The following is a 17,375-nucleotide window of genomic DNA, read 5'->3' as shown; positions in this document are numbered from 1 at the left end:
GACTACATTAGTATTACTCCACTAATGGATTATTAAAAAAAAAACAACAGCAAAACCCAAAGCGGTTGCTGTCAAGTCCATTCCAACTATTCAAGGTGACCTCACGTGTGTCTGGGTAAAACTGTGCTCCATAGGGTCTTTGATAAATATTTCTTTATAAAAAGGCATATGCTGGGTATTAATTTTAATCTCTCTTAATATTAATTCATATTTTGCCATCCTTGGCAGTGCAAAATTATGCTGTTTTAATTTACTTGGTAATATATCAATACAAATGATGTATTGCTTAACTTCACTCTACACTCTAGGGGTATTTTGTTTGCTTTGAAGCATTCTAAGCAGAAGGCTTAGAGGAGACATTTTTCAAATATCTTTATGTACATCAGCAGCAAAAGATATGCTCATTTAAACAACATACGTTGGACTAACTTTTCATTGGAACAATGAGCGGTTTCAAGAATATGTGGCTGGCTACTATCAAGTACAGGCACTGCCATCCTTGCATAAATAATGTGTAAGTCTCTGGTGATCCCAGGTCTAGAATCTGGTGTGGCCATCTGGGACTGGAACTTCTTTGGTCATCTGTTACTCCAATTTATCAAAGACTTGGCTGCCTAAACCAAAAAGAAGCCTTGCTGATTCTGCTGTCAGATGACTACTGCAGCCACTTAAGTGTGAAGCTTTTATGGAAGATGCTACATAGAGTGCGCCAAGGCTACTGGGCTCATGAGAATACTTTGTAGAACCAGTTCTAACATGCTTGCTAATAAATGTTTGCATTTATGTGTGAGGTTTGGCTGGGGAGTCACATCACAACAGACCACATGGTAGCAAGGTTGTAGGGGAAGGGGAGAGAAATATATACTCACCGACTCTAAGAGTAGAATGCTACCAACACTTAACAAGAATCTACCAAGTTTACTGGCAAATTGACTTAGTAAGTTTGAAATAGCAAAATATGCACATTTATTAGTATTTTCAATATTTAAGACATATTTGTAAGCACCTAACAAGACCATAAGCCAAATGACTCGGAAAACCCCCACTCCAAAAAAAAAAAAAAAAGTTCTCATTCAAAGTTATGCTTCCTACAGAACATAATAGAAACTATATAGTAAGTGTTCCTTATATACCACGTGGATAAATGAACCCACTCCGTTTTGGAGCTAGTTAGTGACCAGTGGCATATACTTGCAAGAGGTTACACGTCAGGAGTAAAATCAAAGGCCACAGAACAAAGTAAAGTAAAATGATGAATAAGTAAAAGACAGGATCATCAAAAACCGTACCATGGAAAACATGATGCCCACTATTAACCAGTGTTTTAATATTTCAGTATGAGAACTTAATGACGATATCTATTCACATGTACTAATTCAGCACACATATATTACTTACCTATACCTAGGCATATAGTAAACACTCAGCAGATATTAATAAATGAGTTAATGCAATAATGATGATAATTATGCTTAGTCACATATAGCTTTCTTTTAGCCACCACACATCAAATTATCTTCATTCTTGGTTTATTCATTCTAAAGTAATTTGTCGAACACCTACTAAGTTCTAGGCAGTAGGACAGGCTTTGGTGACACAGGTGGCTAAGGAGTTCATGGACTAGTGGGGAAGATGGGTAGACAAATGCCATGCTCAGGATGTATTTATAGAAATAGTTACCCAGAGGAATAGCCCTCATTTACAGTATGGCTAGTAGTTCAGAATATTTCTGAAAAGGATCTCCACATACTGTATTACCCTCAGAAAAGCTGGGCAGGATGGAGAGTGCTCTGGCAACCATATTCAAAGAATAAACCAAAAACTTGCTGTTGAGTCAATTCTGACTCATAGTGACCCTACAGGACAGAGTTGAGCTTCCCATAGGGTTGTCCAAATAATAGTTGCTTTAAATATGGGAGCGGAAATAGGTAGACTAGAATCGATGATAAGGAATTACAGGGGGGGCTAATTTGGTTCCAAATAGAGAACTTCCCAATACCAGTGTACATGACCGATGATATAGTCTGTCTTCTCCAGGATAGGCTTATTTACCATCACTGGAGATGGTCAAGAAAAAAAAGCTGGTTTGTTTGTCAGAAACTTAGAGTAGATTCTGTTATGTGTGGCCTGGTAGATCACATGGCCCTAAAAGTCCTTTTTTGCTTATTTTGATTCTGTTATTAGCATACTCTTAAGAAATAGAAGCTGAAAGACTCAATTTACCCTAGCTCTGGCATTTAACACACACCCACTGCCGTAGAGTCAATTCCAACTCATAGCGACCTTAGAGGACAGAGTAGAACTGCCCCATAGAGTTTCCAAGGAGCGCCTGTTGGATTTGAACCGTCAACCTTTTGGTTAGCAGACATAGCACTTAACCACTATGCAACCAGGGTTTCCAAAACTCTGGTCTGGCAGCGGTGGGATTCGAACCCACACCTCCGAAGAGACTGGAGCCTAAATCCTGTGCCTTAGACCACTCAGCCACGCTACCTGTGTGCTCTGGCATTTACTAGCTATGAAATTTTGTTTGACACTCTCAATCACTCTAGGTTTATCTATAAAATATATGAGTTAGGGTAGAAACAGATTAACTCTAAAAAAGTTCTTTTCAATTCAAAATGTCTGTATCTAAGTGTGGAATGTGGATTTCCAAAAAGGAGTACTGGATCATAAAATGTCTAGGGATAAGAGCTTACATACCTTCTTATTCAGGTCCCCTTATTTGCTCAGAATCAAATTAGTAGGAAAGTCAGTCTAAAAAACAGGCCAAATATATCCCTTACAAGAATAAAACTTCAGGGCATTATTATATTTGATTGACCACATAAAGCAAAAAAGAAAAAAAACTACATAGAATGTGTGTTATGCTTGTCTTTAATGAAAGAGGAACAATTAACATAGTCAGGCATCAGAATATCTCTGGAAAACTAGACTCCAAAGTCATTTATCACATGGATTGTCACTCAAGAGTGGAGGACTGAGTGTTTTGGATTACAGGAAAATGTATTGCCTATTTAAAAAGTAAAAAAGTATTAAGAAATATTCATGTATTATAGATTTGCTTACGCTTTTATTCCCAAGTCTGGATATCCTATATTTCATACAGTTTGTGCTTTGGGGTCATTATCATAGGCTTCACTTTTATAAACTTTCTGTTTCACAGCAAGCCCTGGGGCTCAGCAAACATGCTTAGATATTTGTTTCAGTGTGAAAACATAATAAAAGAAGACTTCATAAGCATATGCTTCTTAGGAGGCTTTTACTAGATAAATATGACACAACTAATGCACAGAACTAAGCAGCAATCTGCTACATCCATCTTCAAAGGACAAAGACCATAGCAATCAATACCATATTTACTGTGGTATTTTCCACCTCACAAACATTCCACCCCTCTACCAGTGGTGTCTAAGAAAGGCAGGGTTATTTTTCCACTCATAATTTTCCCTGGCTTCCTACCAATTTTAGTGACAGCAGCAGTGCCTTAAAAAAAAAGAAAAAACAACTCAGAGCAGTTATGAATGTGCAAACTGAATTTAATTAATAATCCTTTGAAGAGAACAAATGGAAGGATACCTAACCACTGTTTCCATAACTCTGATCACTTTTTACTTTTAGTGCTGCAGTGAGGGGGTGACAGTGTGAAGACAATGAGGTGAGTGATGGCAACATTCCCAAAGTTTGAGCACGTAACAAAATGCAGAGCCACAGAGGGGAGCAATGATCCATTTTTGAAAGTAAACAAAATGTGTCAATAAAACGCGGTAAAATTTCCATTATAAAGATGGCGGAAGTGAAGGTACTTAAGAGTTTATTGCCAAGGATAATAAAAAATTGAATTTCAAATTTTCTTTTTCGGTTCTACAGTTTGTGTGTATGTGTGTGTGTTTTAGGTGAAAGTTTACTATGCAAATTAGTTTCTCATTCAAACATTTACACAGTTTCGTGACATTGGTTGCAATCCCCACAATGTATCAACACTCTCCCCCTTTCCCTTTTCACACCATTTCCCCATGTCCATTCGTCCACATCTCCTTTTCCTTCCTGCCTTTTTGTCTTTCTTTTGGGCAGATGTTGCCCATTTCATCTCATATACTTGATTGCACTAAGAATCACGTTCCTCACATGTGTTGTTTGTTTTATAGGTCTATCTAATCTTTGGCTGAAAGGTGGACTTAGGGAGTGGCTTCAGTTCCGAGTTAGCAGGGTGTCCAGGGACCATAGTCTCGAGGGTTCTTAGCCTCTGTCAGACCAGTAAGTCTGGTCTTTTTTTGTGAATTTGAATTTTGTTCTACATTTTTCTCCGGCTCTATCCGGAAACCTCTATTGTGATCCCTGTCAGAGCAGTTGGTGGTGGTAGCCAGGCATCATCTAGTACTTCTGGGCTCAGTGGTGGAGGCTGTGGTCCTTGTGGTCCATTAGCTATTTGGACTGATATTTCCCTTGTGTCTTTAGTTTTCTTCATTCTCCTTTCCCACACATGGGATGGGACCAGTAAATGTATCTTAGATGGCCACTCACAACCTTTTAAGACTCCAGATGCTACTCACCAAAGTTGGATGTAGAACATTTTCTTTATGAATTTTTTATACCAGTTGACCTAGATGACCCCCGTGACCATGGCTGCCAGGCTTCAGCCCCAGTAACTCAGTCGCTCAGGGAGTTTGGATGTGTTTATAAAGCTTCTATGACTTTGTCTTGGTCATGTTGTGCCAACTTCCCCTATGTTGTGCACTGTCTTTCCCTTCACCAAAGTTAACACTTATCTACTAGTATTAATATCACACTCAGGTAAATTTTACTGAAGATCATTCAAAAGTGGCTGCAGCAGTATATCGACAGGAACTGTCAGAAATTCAAGCTGGTTTCAGAAGAGTACTTGGAACCAGGGATATCATTGCTGATGTCAGATGGATACTGGCTGGAAGCAGAGAATATCAGAAAGATGTTTACCTGTGTTTTATTCACTATACTAAGGCATTTGACTCTGTGGATCATAACAAATTATGGATAACATTGCAAAGAACGGGAATTCCAGAACACGTAATTGCGCTCATGAGGAACCTGTATATAGATCAAGAGGCAGTCTTTCAAACAGAACAAGGGGATACTGCATGGGGATACTGCACGGTTTAAAGTCTGAAAAGGTGTGCATCAGGGTTATATCCTTTCACCACACCTATTCAATCTATATGCTGAGCAAAGAATCCAAGAAGCTGAACTATATGAAGAAGAACAGGGCATCAGAATTGGAGGAAGACTAACAACCTGCATTATGCAGATGACACAATCTTGCTTGCTAAAAGTGAAAAGAGCTTGAAGCAATTACTGATGAAGATCAAAGACCACAGCCTTCAGTATGGATTATACCTCAACATAAAGAAAACAAAAACAATTAAACCAATTAACAACATCATGATAAATGGGGAAAAGATGGGAGTTGTCAAGGATTTCATTTTACTTGGATCCAGAATCAACACTCATGGAAGCAGCAGTCAAGAGATCAAAAGACACATTGCACTGGGCAAACATGCTGCAAAAGACCTCTCTAAAGTGTTAAAAAGCAGGGATGTCACCTTGAAGACTAAGGTGTGCCTGACCCAAGCCATGGTGTTTTCAATCACCTCACATGCATGCAGGAGCTGGACGATGAATAAGGAAGACTGAAGAAGAACTGATGCCTTTGAATTGTGGTGTTGGTGAAGAATATTGAATAAACCACATTCAGCCAAAAAACAAAACAATCTGTACTGGAAGAAGTATAAACAGAATGCTACTTAGAAGCAGATATGGCGAGGCTACTTCTCATGTACTTTGCAAATGTTATCAGGAGGAATCAGTCCTTGGAAAAGGACATCATGTTTGGTAAAGTAGGTCAGTGAAAAAGAGGAAGACCCTCAATGAGATGGACTGACACAGTGGCTGCAACAATGGGCTCAAACATAACAACAATTGTGAGGATGGTGCAGGACCGGGCAGTGTTTTGCTCTGTTGTACATAGGGTCACTATGAGTTGGAACTGACTGGACGTACCTAACAACAACTATTTAATTGATGATGTCCCCTCCCCAACCATCAAAGATTTTTTTCTTTCCATTCCATATAAAGTTAAAAAAAAAAAAAAAAAACCCAGTGCCATTAGTTTTTCCATCTTGTTAAAGAATGTTGTTGGTATTTGGATCAGGATTGCATTATATTTGTAGATCACTTTGGGTAAAATTGACATTTTCATAATGCTGGGTCTTCCCATCCATGAACATGGTATGTGTTTCCATCTGTGTAGGTCTTTTTTGGTTTCTTGTGATACTGTTTTGTAATTTTTCGTTGTATAGCTCTTTTATGTCTCTGGTCAGATTTATTCCTAAGTATTTCCTTTTCTTTTTTTTTTCTTTTTATTGTACTTTAAATGAAGGTTTGCAGAACTAGTTTCTCACTAAATAGTTAGTACATATATTGTTTTACGACATTGGTTAAGAACCCCACAAAATGCCAAAACTCTCCCTTCTTAACTTTGGGTTCCCTATTACCAGCTTTCCTGTCCACTCTTGCCTTCTAGTCCTTGACCAAGGGCTGGTGTGCCCCTTTAGTCTCGTTTCATTTTATGGGCCTGTTCAATCTTTCCCTGAAAGGTGGACCTCAAGAGTGACTTTGTTACCGAGCTGATAGGGTTTCCGGGGGCCGTACTCTCAGGGTTTCTCCATTCTCTGTCAGGCCAGCAAGTCTGGTCTTTCTTTTTTGAGTTAGAATTTTGTTCTACATTTTTTCCAGCTCTGTCCAGGACCCTCTATTGTGATCCCTGTCAATTTTATTTTTTAGGGGCAATTATAAATGGTATTGTTTTCCTGATTTCCTTTTCAAAATTCTCTTTGTTGGTGTATAAGAATCCAAGTGACTTTTGTATGTTGATCTTGTATCCTGCAACTTTCTGAATTCTTCTATTAGTTCCAGTAGTTTTCTTGTGGAATCTTTGGGGTTTTCTATGTATAGGATCATATCATCTGTGAATAGGCATAGTTTTACTTCTTCCTTCCCAATTTGAATGCCCTTTATTTCTTTCTCTTGCCTTGTTGTTCTAGCTGGAACTTTCTGCACAATAGTACAAAGGAGTGGTGATAAAGGGCAACTTGTCTTGTTCCCATTCTTGGGGGAATGCTTTTAGTCTCTCTCCATTGAGAATGACGTTAGATATTGGTTTTGTATAGATGCTGTTTATTATATCAAGGAATTTCCCTTCTATTTGTATTTCTCTGAGAATTTTTATCAGGAGTGGGTGTCAGACTTTAACAAATACCTTTTCTGTGCTGATTGAGATGATCATGTGTTTCTTTTATTTATGTGGTGGATTACATTGATTGATTCTCTATTATTGAACCATCCTTGCATACCTGGTATGGATCCCATTTGGTCATGGAGTATTATTTTTTTTTTGATATGCTGCTAAATTCTATTGGCTAAAATTTTGTTGAGAATTTTTACACCTATATTGGTCTCCAATAGATGTATTTTAGATGGCAGCTTGCAAGCTTTTAAGATCCCACAAGCTATTCACTAAAGGACTTAGAACATTTTCCTTATGAACTATGTTATGTCAATTAACCTAGATGTCCCCTAAAACCATGGTCCCCAGCCCTCAGCCCCAGTAACTCAGCTCCTCAAGGTGTCTGGATATGTCTAGGAAGCTCCTATGGCTTTGTCTTGGTCAAGTTGTGCTGACTTCCCCTATATTGTGTGTTGTCTTTCCTTTTACCAAAGTTAACTTTTGTCTATTACCTAGTTAGCGCTTTTCCTCTTCACACCCCTACCCTCCCTCGTAACCATTAAAGATTGTTTTTTTCTGTGTGTAAACCTTTTTTGGGTTTTTATAATTGTGGTCTCATACAGAATTTTTCCTTTTTTGATTGACTTATATCACTCAGAAAAATACCCTCCAGATTCATTCATGTTATGAAATGTTTTGTGGATTCATCATTGTTCTTTATCGCTGTATAGTATTGCCTTGTGTATATGTACCATAATTTATTTATTCATTCATCTGGTGATCAGCACTTAGGTTGTTGCCATCTTTTTGCTATCATGAATAATGCTGCAGTGAACATGGGTATGCATATGTCTATTTGTGTGACGGCTCTTATTTCTTGAGGATATATTCCTAGGAGTGGGATTCCTGGATCGTATGGTATTTCTATTTCTAGCTATTTCTATTTCTAGCCATATCGTTTTCAATAGTAACCCAGACCCAGTGCCATCGAGTTGTATTGTTTTACATTCCCACCAGCAGTGCATTGTTAAAAAGACTCTCTTTTCCCCATTTAATAGACTATGGTCCTTTTTCAAAGATCAGCTGATCATAGGTGGATGGATTTACATCTGGGTTCTTGATTCTGTTCCATTAGTCTATGTGTCTGCCATCGTAGCTGTGTCAGGCTATTTTGACTACCGTGTCTGAGATTAGGTAGTATGAGGCCTCCTATTTTATCTTCAATAATGTTTTGCTTATCTGAGGCCTCTTTCCTTTCCATGTGAAGTTGGTGATTAGTCTTTTTATCTCGTTAAAGAATGCTGCTGATTTTTGGATCAGGACTGCATTATATCTGTACATCACTTTGGGTAGAATTGACATTTTCACAATGTGAGTCTTTCTACTCATGAGCATGTAGGTCTCTTTTGGTTTCTTGCAATAGTGTTTTGCAGTTTTCTGTTTTTAGGTCTTTTATATCCCTGGCCAGATTTATTTCTAAGTATTTTATTGGGGGGGGGGCAATTATAAATGGTATTGTTTTCCTAATTTCCTTTTCGAAGTTCTCTTTGTTCGTATATAGGAATCCAACTGATTTTTGTATGTTGATCTTGTATCCTGCTACTCTGCTGAATCTTCCTATCAGTTCCAGTAGTTTTCTTGTGGAATCTTTGGGGTTCTCTATGTATAGGACATATCATCTATGAAAAGGGCTAGTTCTACTTCTTCCTTCCCAATTTGGATGCCCTTTATTTCTTTTTCTTGCCTTACTGCTCTAGCTAGGACTTCCAGCACAATGTTACATAGGAGTGGTAATAAAGGGCATCCTTCTCTTGTTCTTGTTCTCAGGGTAAATACTTCTAGGCTCTCTTTGTTGAGATTGATGTTGGATATTGGTTTTGTATCAGATACCCTTTATTATGTTGAGGAATTTCCATTCGATTCCTATTTTATTGAGTTTTTTTTTTTTTTTTTTAAATCAGGGATGGGTATTGGACTTTATCAAATGCTTTTCTGTGTTGATTGAGATGATCACATAACTCTTTGCTTTCACTGTATGTATGTGGTGGATTACATTAATTTTCTAATGTTGTGGGTTCCATAGTTTTGTCATCCTTCCCCATTATTATAAATGTACACTTTAGCTACAGTTCTAGAATAAGCTCTATATGTTAAGCATGTCCCTCTGAAAGTTCTCAAGTGTCTTACCAATATTTTATTCTCATGACAGCCCTTCCTGCATAACACACATTCTATGTATTTTTTTCCTTTATGTGGTTAATCTAATAATGTGTTAAATCTTTATTATCAAAACCAATATATTTGTTCTATTTCTTAATCTGACTCTCTCAGTAACTACATCAAATAGTTGATGAGTAATATATAGGGCAGATATTACAGTATATTCAATAGGCAACCACTAGGATTTTTACCTTATCGTCCTTTCAAATAGCCAGAGTGAAAAAAACACATGAGTCTACATGAACTTATAGACGCAGATTAAGGAGACAGCTTCATACTTACTAAAAACTGCTTAAATGATAACATGCATTAGATACAAGCAATCTGGTCTATGAACATAATGAATCTTGGATTTTTTTTTTTTAATTGAGATACTTTCTTCAATTACTTTTCTTATGGTACAACTCCTATGGCTATTTCTCTTGTATTAATTATCTGTCACTTTTTTTTTTCCTGTCTGTCTATCTAACTATCATCTATCTATCCACTACTCATTCATTCAAGAAATATGAGTTGAGTCTTTGCTATGTACAGGTCCAGGACTTGAACTATGGCTACTTTTACAAACAGGGTAAATATGGAGCTGCTCTCAGATCCCAAATCAAACTTCACCTTTACCATTTAGCCTTCCTTCACCTTCTTGTTCAAAACACTGCCACACAGCAAGCTACAATGAAGTTGTTGTCAGCATGGGGAATCACAATGTATAGAAAGCTGGGCAATGTTTAACTCTAAAGACATATATAATTGAATTGCACATGCACCCAACAACCCTTAGGACTCCGACTTCATTGTTATGACACTGATGCCAACTTCATTGTAGACCAGATCTACTGTGTGATCTTATTCACCATTTTGTACCAACAGAAACATCAGTTGTTAATCTGAAGCCAAGTTATTCAAGATTATCTGACTGTAACACATGTACTACTTATACCTCCAACAATATGTCTAGCAAAAGAAGTCATGCCACTGCAAGTTCTAATCCCAAAAAGAAGGTGAGGAAGGCTATAGACGTGGATATAAAGACAAAAACCACTAAGGCCTATGATAATGGAAAGAAAGTTGGCAAAATAGCATGTGAGGAAGGACTGTGTTGTTCAACCATTTCAATAACCGTTAAGGATAAGTATAGGATTTTAGAGGCAGTTAAAGGAGCAGCTGGCATAAAATCAACAATTTTTACAAAGAAGAGACAAGGACCAATACACAAGAGGTATTCAACTTATGTCAGAACCAACTTATGATAGAGTCATCAGAGCAGAACCCCTTCTTAAGTTGAGGACTCTCTGTACTCATTTTTAAATGACTTTACTTAAGCACTTAATTATAGAGTTCTTTACAGAATGATTTAACCTTTTCATTCAACCATTTATTGAATATAGATATATAGATAGAATTCCTCCTCCCATAGAGCTTACTATCTGATATAGTATTTTATCATCTAGATGCTTTACCAGTAGCTGATGGAAGACAATATTTAAGAAGTGGCTAATAAACTCTGCCAGCTCCATAGCTATTAGGACCATTTCTCCTGCCCCTCTTCTTCCTCCTTCTCTTCTTCATCTTCTTTTTCTTACCGTTGTTGGTGTGTTTCTAGTGTCTACTATAATATCAGGCACATAACCCACTGCTGTTGAGTCGATTCCAACTCAGAGCAACCCTATAGGACAGAGCAGAACTGCACCATGGAGTTTCCAAGGAGCACCTGGTGGAATCGAACTGCCAACCTTTTGGTTAGCAGCCATAGCTCTTAACCACTATGTTACCATGATTTCCAATCAGACACATGGTACTTAATAAACACCCAGTGGCTGAAGCAGGAAGAGATTAATTACCCCTTCTCCCTTATCATACTCCCCATCATATCTGTCACTACTATGATTTAACAGAGGCTTTTGAAGAGAGGTACTTTTTTTTTTTACTTTCAGTAGGTATGTTTTTCAATAAGTAGAATTATTTGGTGGAACTCAAAAGTTTGTAGGATGAAGAAATCATTCAATGAATACGTGGATTAAAAAACTCACTCGTGCACTTTTCTTGCCATCACTTTTGGGACTGACATGTATAAAAGTTAAATAATAATCCATAGGAAAAGGTTAGTCTTAAACTAGTTGAGATGCAAGGGATAATGCACGTAAAGTGCTGAGCACCAACCTGGCATACTGGAAGCATTTAGTAAGTGAAAGCTGTAATCAAGGTCCTGAACAATGTAAGCCTACAAGTGAGACTCATAGTACATATTCCTGGGAACCAAAACAACCACAGAAGGATCACGCTTGAGGCAGAGCTGAAGCTCCTAATACCTCAAATTTCGGCATCTGTTATCTCCTCAACATCCCACCACACAAATGTCCCACCACACAAACATAAGAACATTCCACCATTGCAAAGATTCAGTCTTTTAGTTTCACTGCTGATCCCCATTAAAAACAACAAAAAAAAATTTTTTTAATAGGTCCTCAATAAATATTTGTTGAATGAATGAAAAATACTCTCCCCAGCAGTGTAAAAACTGTCCAATATATTTAATCTTTTTCCTGGCTTTCCCTCTTCCCACCTCTAATGTTCAAACGTCTTTGGACTCAAAATGTGGCCCATGGACCAGCAGCACAGCATCACCTGGGCAATTGTTAGAAGTGAAGATTCTCAGGCCTCCACCCTGGAACTGCTGAACTTGGACTGCCATTTTAACATGATCACCAGGAGATTTGTACGCAGCCTAACATATGAAGAACCATTACTGCAAATCACATAAACTCCACTTCCCTGACCCCCCGGCAAGTGATAAAACGTTGGAACCTACTGAGTGGAACCCAAACTAACACCATACTCAAGTTTTCAGGAAAGTGTGTGCTTTCAAGATTCAGGAAGAACGACAGCAGAGTCAGGCACTAGGATTTAATCTCGCTCTATGTCTCTCTCCCTCTATTTCTATAAAAGAAATCAGATTTCACAGAGGAGCAGCACAGAGTCAGAATTTTCTATGCTAAGATCATGAAGAATGCACGAGATCGAGCAACGTTGAGTTCTGTTATACATAAGTTCACTATGAGTCAGAGCTGACTCGACCACAACTTGCAACAACAGTAACATTAAAGATTAGCCAAAGCTACTCTCTTTTATCCGCCTTTCTTCTGCCTCTTTGCCCTCTATCTGACCTCCTTGCTCTTCCTTGTTCATCTCCTGGGAGGGAGAAGGACTCAATATCCATGGAGTATCTGTCCCACGCAGGTGTGTTAGGACAGTTTGCTCATTTAACCCTTATACCAACAAATACAGCCATGGGGAGGGGAGATGGAATCAGGTTCTCAGTCATTCCCCATCAGCACATTCTTCAAAAGTGGCTCCTTTTCAATATTCTAATCAATCTTTGTTGTCATAACTATTGTATGACAACTAGACTTTAGAGGGTAAAAAAATAAGAAAGAAATCATGAAATCCTGGGACAAAATTGTCAAGGAGTGCAGCCTATTTTTAACGACTAGCTCCCCCTTTTAACAGCATTCCAGGGTCTTGCCCAAGTACATTCTCAGCCTTGATCTCTAGCATTTTAAAACCCAGCCACACTTTTGATAACAAACCTAAGAGGTATTTAGCTATTCTCTTTTTACAGAACAGGAAATGAGTTTAGCCTCCTGCCCATGGTTACAGAGATATCCAGCCTCTGTGATTCTATACAGGCCTTCCCATCCTTATTGGGGCAACTCAGCACTGTGTTTCCTCTTCTATGTTCTCCCTTATATCACAGGCACTGGAAACTCAAGGATCCCTGCCAGCAGTGTTCAGGCTTAAATTCCATTAAAGAGAAGCATTTAATGGGATTTGGATGAAAGCAATTGGGATTACAGGGTGTCCTGTGTTTCTGCAAGTTTCCGACTCTATGAAAGCAAGCAGAAAAACTAAGAGCTAGCAAAAGCTTTCTCTGACCTTTGTTTGCTCTGTACTTCCAAAGGTTTTGTAAGCACCCGAGTCCTTCTATTAGAAGCCCTGGTGGCACAGTGGTTTAAGTGTGCAGTTTCTAACTGAAAGGTCAGCAGCTTGAACCCACCAGCTGCTCTGAGGGAGAAAGATGTGGGGCAGTCTGCTTCTGTCAAGATTTACATTCTTGGAAACCCTATGGGCAGCTCTACTCTGTCCAACAGGGTTGCTATGAGTAGGAACCAACTCAAAAGCAACAGCTTTGATTCTGGGTTTAAGTCCTTATATTAAGTTCCTTCTTGTTTGGATGCTTAGAATAGTTTCTATTTTCATCATAAATTTGTTTTCTTTCCCTCCTAATTATGCTTCTTTTCCTTCACCATTGTACCTCCCCTTGCCCCAAATAGATGATTCCCTATTCATATTCTTGGGGGGAAATCTAACAGACAGTCTCTGAGCCTCATGGACTTTTTTTTTTTTTTTTTATAAAGTTCAGATAGGTGAAGGCTGTTAAGGTGGCAGAGTGGTTCATCGCTTTCTTGGCAAAGGAGAAAGGGCTGTATGGCGCACCTAGGCAGGAGAACAACAGACTGTCTCGCAGAGTTTGTGCATTCCATGCATGGAACAGAAAAGGCAGAAAGCTGGGAGCCTAAAAAGTCATGCAAACTGGAGTACTGACCACCTCACAAATGCCTATGCAGATAAATAACTTGATGACCACAGAAAGTCTCCCACCAACAGCTGGATAACCTCTTATATTCCAAAGTCTTAGTGTGCCCTGAAACTGAAATAGATCGCATTTCCCTCCAGCCTTGAATCAGACATTAAATCAAGTTATAGCCACAGAAAATTACATTTCATATACACCCATGAGTTTTCGGATTGAGATTCATACCTGCAACAAAAAACAAGAACTCTGGCTGTTACTTAGGGAGATGCTCTACCCCCTTATTTGAGGCCCAAGCCACCTGGATATGGGCTTTACAACCATTCTTTTCAGTTAGAAGGAGTGGCTTACCCCTCAGTTGGCTGCAGCTTGACTAGCACCGTAAAGAAATAGAGAGGGAATAAGTAGTGGGCGAGGCAATAAGCCTTGGTGGCACGGTTGTTAAGAAAGAGCTCAGCTGCTAACCAAAAGGCCAGCACTTTGAATCCACCAGCTACTCCTTGGAAACCCTATGGGGCCGTTCCATTCTGTCCTAAAGGGTGGCCATGAGTAGGAATTGACTCAATGGCAACCAGATCGTATTTTGGTTTTTTTGATAACTGTTTGGCAGCTAACTGAAAGGTTGGTAGTTTGAACTCACCAGCCACTCCTCAGGAGAAAGATGTGGCTGTCTGCTTTGTAAAGATTACACCTTTGGAAACCCTATGGGGCAATTCTACTTTGTCCTATAGGGTCACTACGAGAGAGTATCAACTCAATGGCAATGGTTTTAATTTTTTTTTGTTTGTTTTCTAGAAATAAGGGGCCTCTTGGTTTAACTGGAATGCATGCCAGCACAAGTCAAAACCCACCGAAGAGGAAAAAGAACTAAGTCAAACTATTGCAATCAGTTAGTCAATGAGCTGCCAAATTCAAAATAGGAAAGGTGTACTGGCTATTTACAGATATATAAAATCTATCACTTAAATTGTGTTTCCTCTATGCCAAGCCTTGTTCTAAATGATTTACATGTTAACCCACAGAATCATTATCATACACCTATGAAACCAAACCAAAAACCAAACATGTTGCTGTCTAGTCAATTCCGAATCATAACAACCCTGTAAAACAGAATAGAGCTGCCCCATAGGTTTTCGAAGGAACACCTGGTAGATTCGAACTAAAGACCTTTTGGTTAGTAGTCGTAGCCCTTAACCACTGCACCACCATGGCTCCACACCAGTGAAGTGGGTTACATTATTAGTTCCATTGTACAGATGAAGATACTGAGGTATATGGCAGTTAAAAAACTTACCCTACGTCCTACTGATGGCTAGTGGCAGTGCTGGGATTTGAACCTAGGCAGTCTAGCTACAGAGTCCACTTGACCAATATGCATTGCTACTTTTGCCCCTGCCCAAAAAAAATAAAACCACCTAGAGTATTTCAATGGTATAACCCCCAAAGGAAAAGATCATTAGGTTCAACTTATTTTAAAGAAAAACAGGAGCAGAGAAGTTAGAGATTTGCTCAGTGTCATATAGCTCAACATATCACTTATTTTTGTTTAATGACAAAAAATACTATGAATCAAATCATTTTGATTTTAATGTTTCCCAAAGAACAAATCAAGTTTTAAACCCAGCCTTTTACAACCTTCCAAGAATTTCACCTAAACTGCTATAAAGCCCATATGGGACCTGAGTGACAGGGTGCCGAGTGGTGTCAGAGGCCAGGTAAGGTTCCATGATGGCTCATCTCCCAGGTGTCTGCGAAGCAAGGCTATGCCAAGACGCCACTTCACAGAAAGACAGTCAAGGAGCTCAGAGAAAAGGAACCCAGGAGACTTCACTGTAGTCATCTAAGAATAAGGGAATGTGACGCTAAGTAAATCTTTTCCCTACTCTTGCTGAAACATTCAGAATTAGAAACCTATACTTTGCAAATGCAATCTTCCTCCTGCTTTATTTATGGTTCATCAATTTCAAAATAAGAGTCCTATGGAAAATTTCTCACCTCCTCCAAAAAGGAAAGGGATGGCTTTAATTCTCCCTTGTTTTTTATTGAGGAATAGCCCCTAACTCCATCACCCATCAGTTTGCTGCACTGTAGTGGCTTGGGTGTTGCTATGATGCTGGAAGCTATGTCACCAGTATTTTATATACCAGCAGGGTCAATCATGGTAGACAGGTCTCAGTGAAGCTTCCACACTAAGACTAAGAAGGAAGGCCTGGCCATCCACTTCCAAAAATTAGCCAATGGAAACCTTACGGATCACAACAGAACACTGTCTGACTTGCTTGCTTTGGACACACCATCAGGTGGGATAAATCGCTAGAGAAGGACATCATGTTTGGTGAAGAAGAAGGACACCAAAGGTGAAGAAGACCCTCAGTGAGATGGATTAGTACAACAGTAGCCCCAGTGAGGGACTTGAACATGCTGGTGACTGTGAGGATGATGCAGGACTGGGCAATGTGTCTTTCTGATATAGATAAGGTTGCCATGAGTCGGAGTCAACTCAGTGGCAGCTAACAACAGCGCCTTATTGTCCCATCTCACTGTCATTTTTAGTTGCCACTGAGTTGATTCAAACTCCCTGTGACAAAGTACCATTAAAGAAAATAAGACCACTTCTACCTCTTAAGTAAAAATAATTAAATTCCTGGCAGGATTAAAATACAAAATCCATCACAAGGGCAAGACAGTGCAACAAGGAAGCTGGATTATTTAGACCACTGGGCATTTAGGGACCTTCCATTGTAATCCACTTTGCTTTGGTTGTGTTGACAGGTCCTGTCGTTGACAGGCTCAGATCTGCTTTATAAAAGCTACTGAATGCAGAACCAGATGACATTATTAAACAAGGTCGCTTACTTGTTTCTAACCTTTTCAATTTCCATCCTAAGAATACTCTCACAGTCTGTACAAAAATAAACATGATGGTGAATATTATGGATTGAATTGTGTCCCCCCCAAATATGGGATGTAAATCCTAGCCTCTATGCCTGTGGTTATAACCCCATTTAGGAACGGGTTGTTTTTGCTAAGTGAATGAGGCAGGGCTAGTGTAGAGTGCATCTTGAGTCAATCTCTTTTGAGACATAAAAGAGATTAAATAAGCAAGACAGATGAGGGAAGAGAGATGCCAAGCCACATGGAGGTCACCCAGGAACAGAAGCTCAAAAAGACAAGGACCTTTCTCCAGATCCCAGAGAGAGAGAAGGCCTTCTCCTAGAGCTGGCACCCTGAATTCAGACTTCTAGCTTCCTAAACTCTGATAAAATACATTTCTATTTGTTAAAGGCACCCATTTGTGCTGTTCCT

The 17,375-nt window shown here is 39.0% G+C and overlaps 1 protein-coding gene and 1 non-coding gene across 7 annotated transcripts in view; both read right to left on the bottom strand.

Annotated features, from left to right (window-relative positions):
* The window catches only part of ZNF385D (zinc finger protein 385D), a 999,751-nt gene that overhangs the window by 258,305 nt on the left and 724,071 nt on the right, over window positions 1–17,375 (bottom strand). The window lies entirely within an intron of this gene.
* TRNAL-UAG (transfer RNA leucine (anticodon UAG)) lies at window positions 2,413–2,494 on the bottom strand. Its single transcript has one exon. It is a non-coding gene; the product is annotated as a tRNA-Leu (tRNA).

The sequence above is a fragment of the Elephas maximus genome, chromosome 27 (assembly GCF_024166365.1).
Source record: "Elephas maximus indicus isolate mEleMax1 chromosome 27, mEleMax1 primary haplotype, whole genome shotgun sequence".
NCBI classification, from domain to species: domain Eukaryota; kingdom Metazoa; phylum Chordata; class Mammalia; order Proboscidea; family Elephantidae; genus Elephas; species Elephas maximus.
Note: the sequence above shows the minus strand (reverse complement) of the source record. Positions and strands in the feature narration are given on the sequence as shown.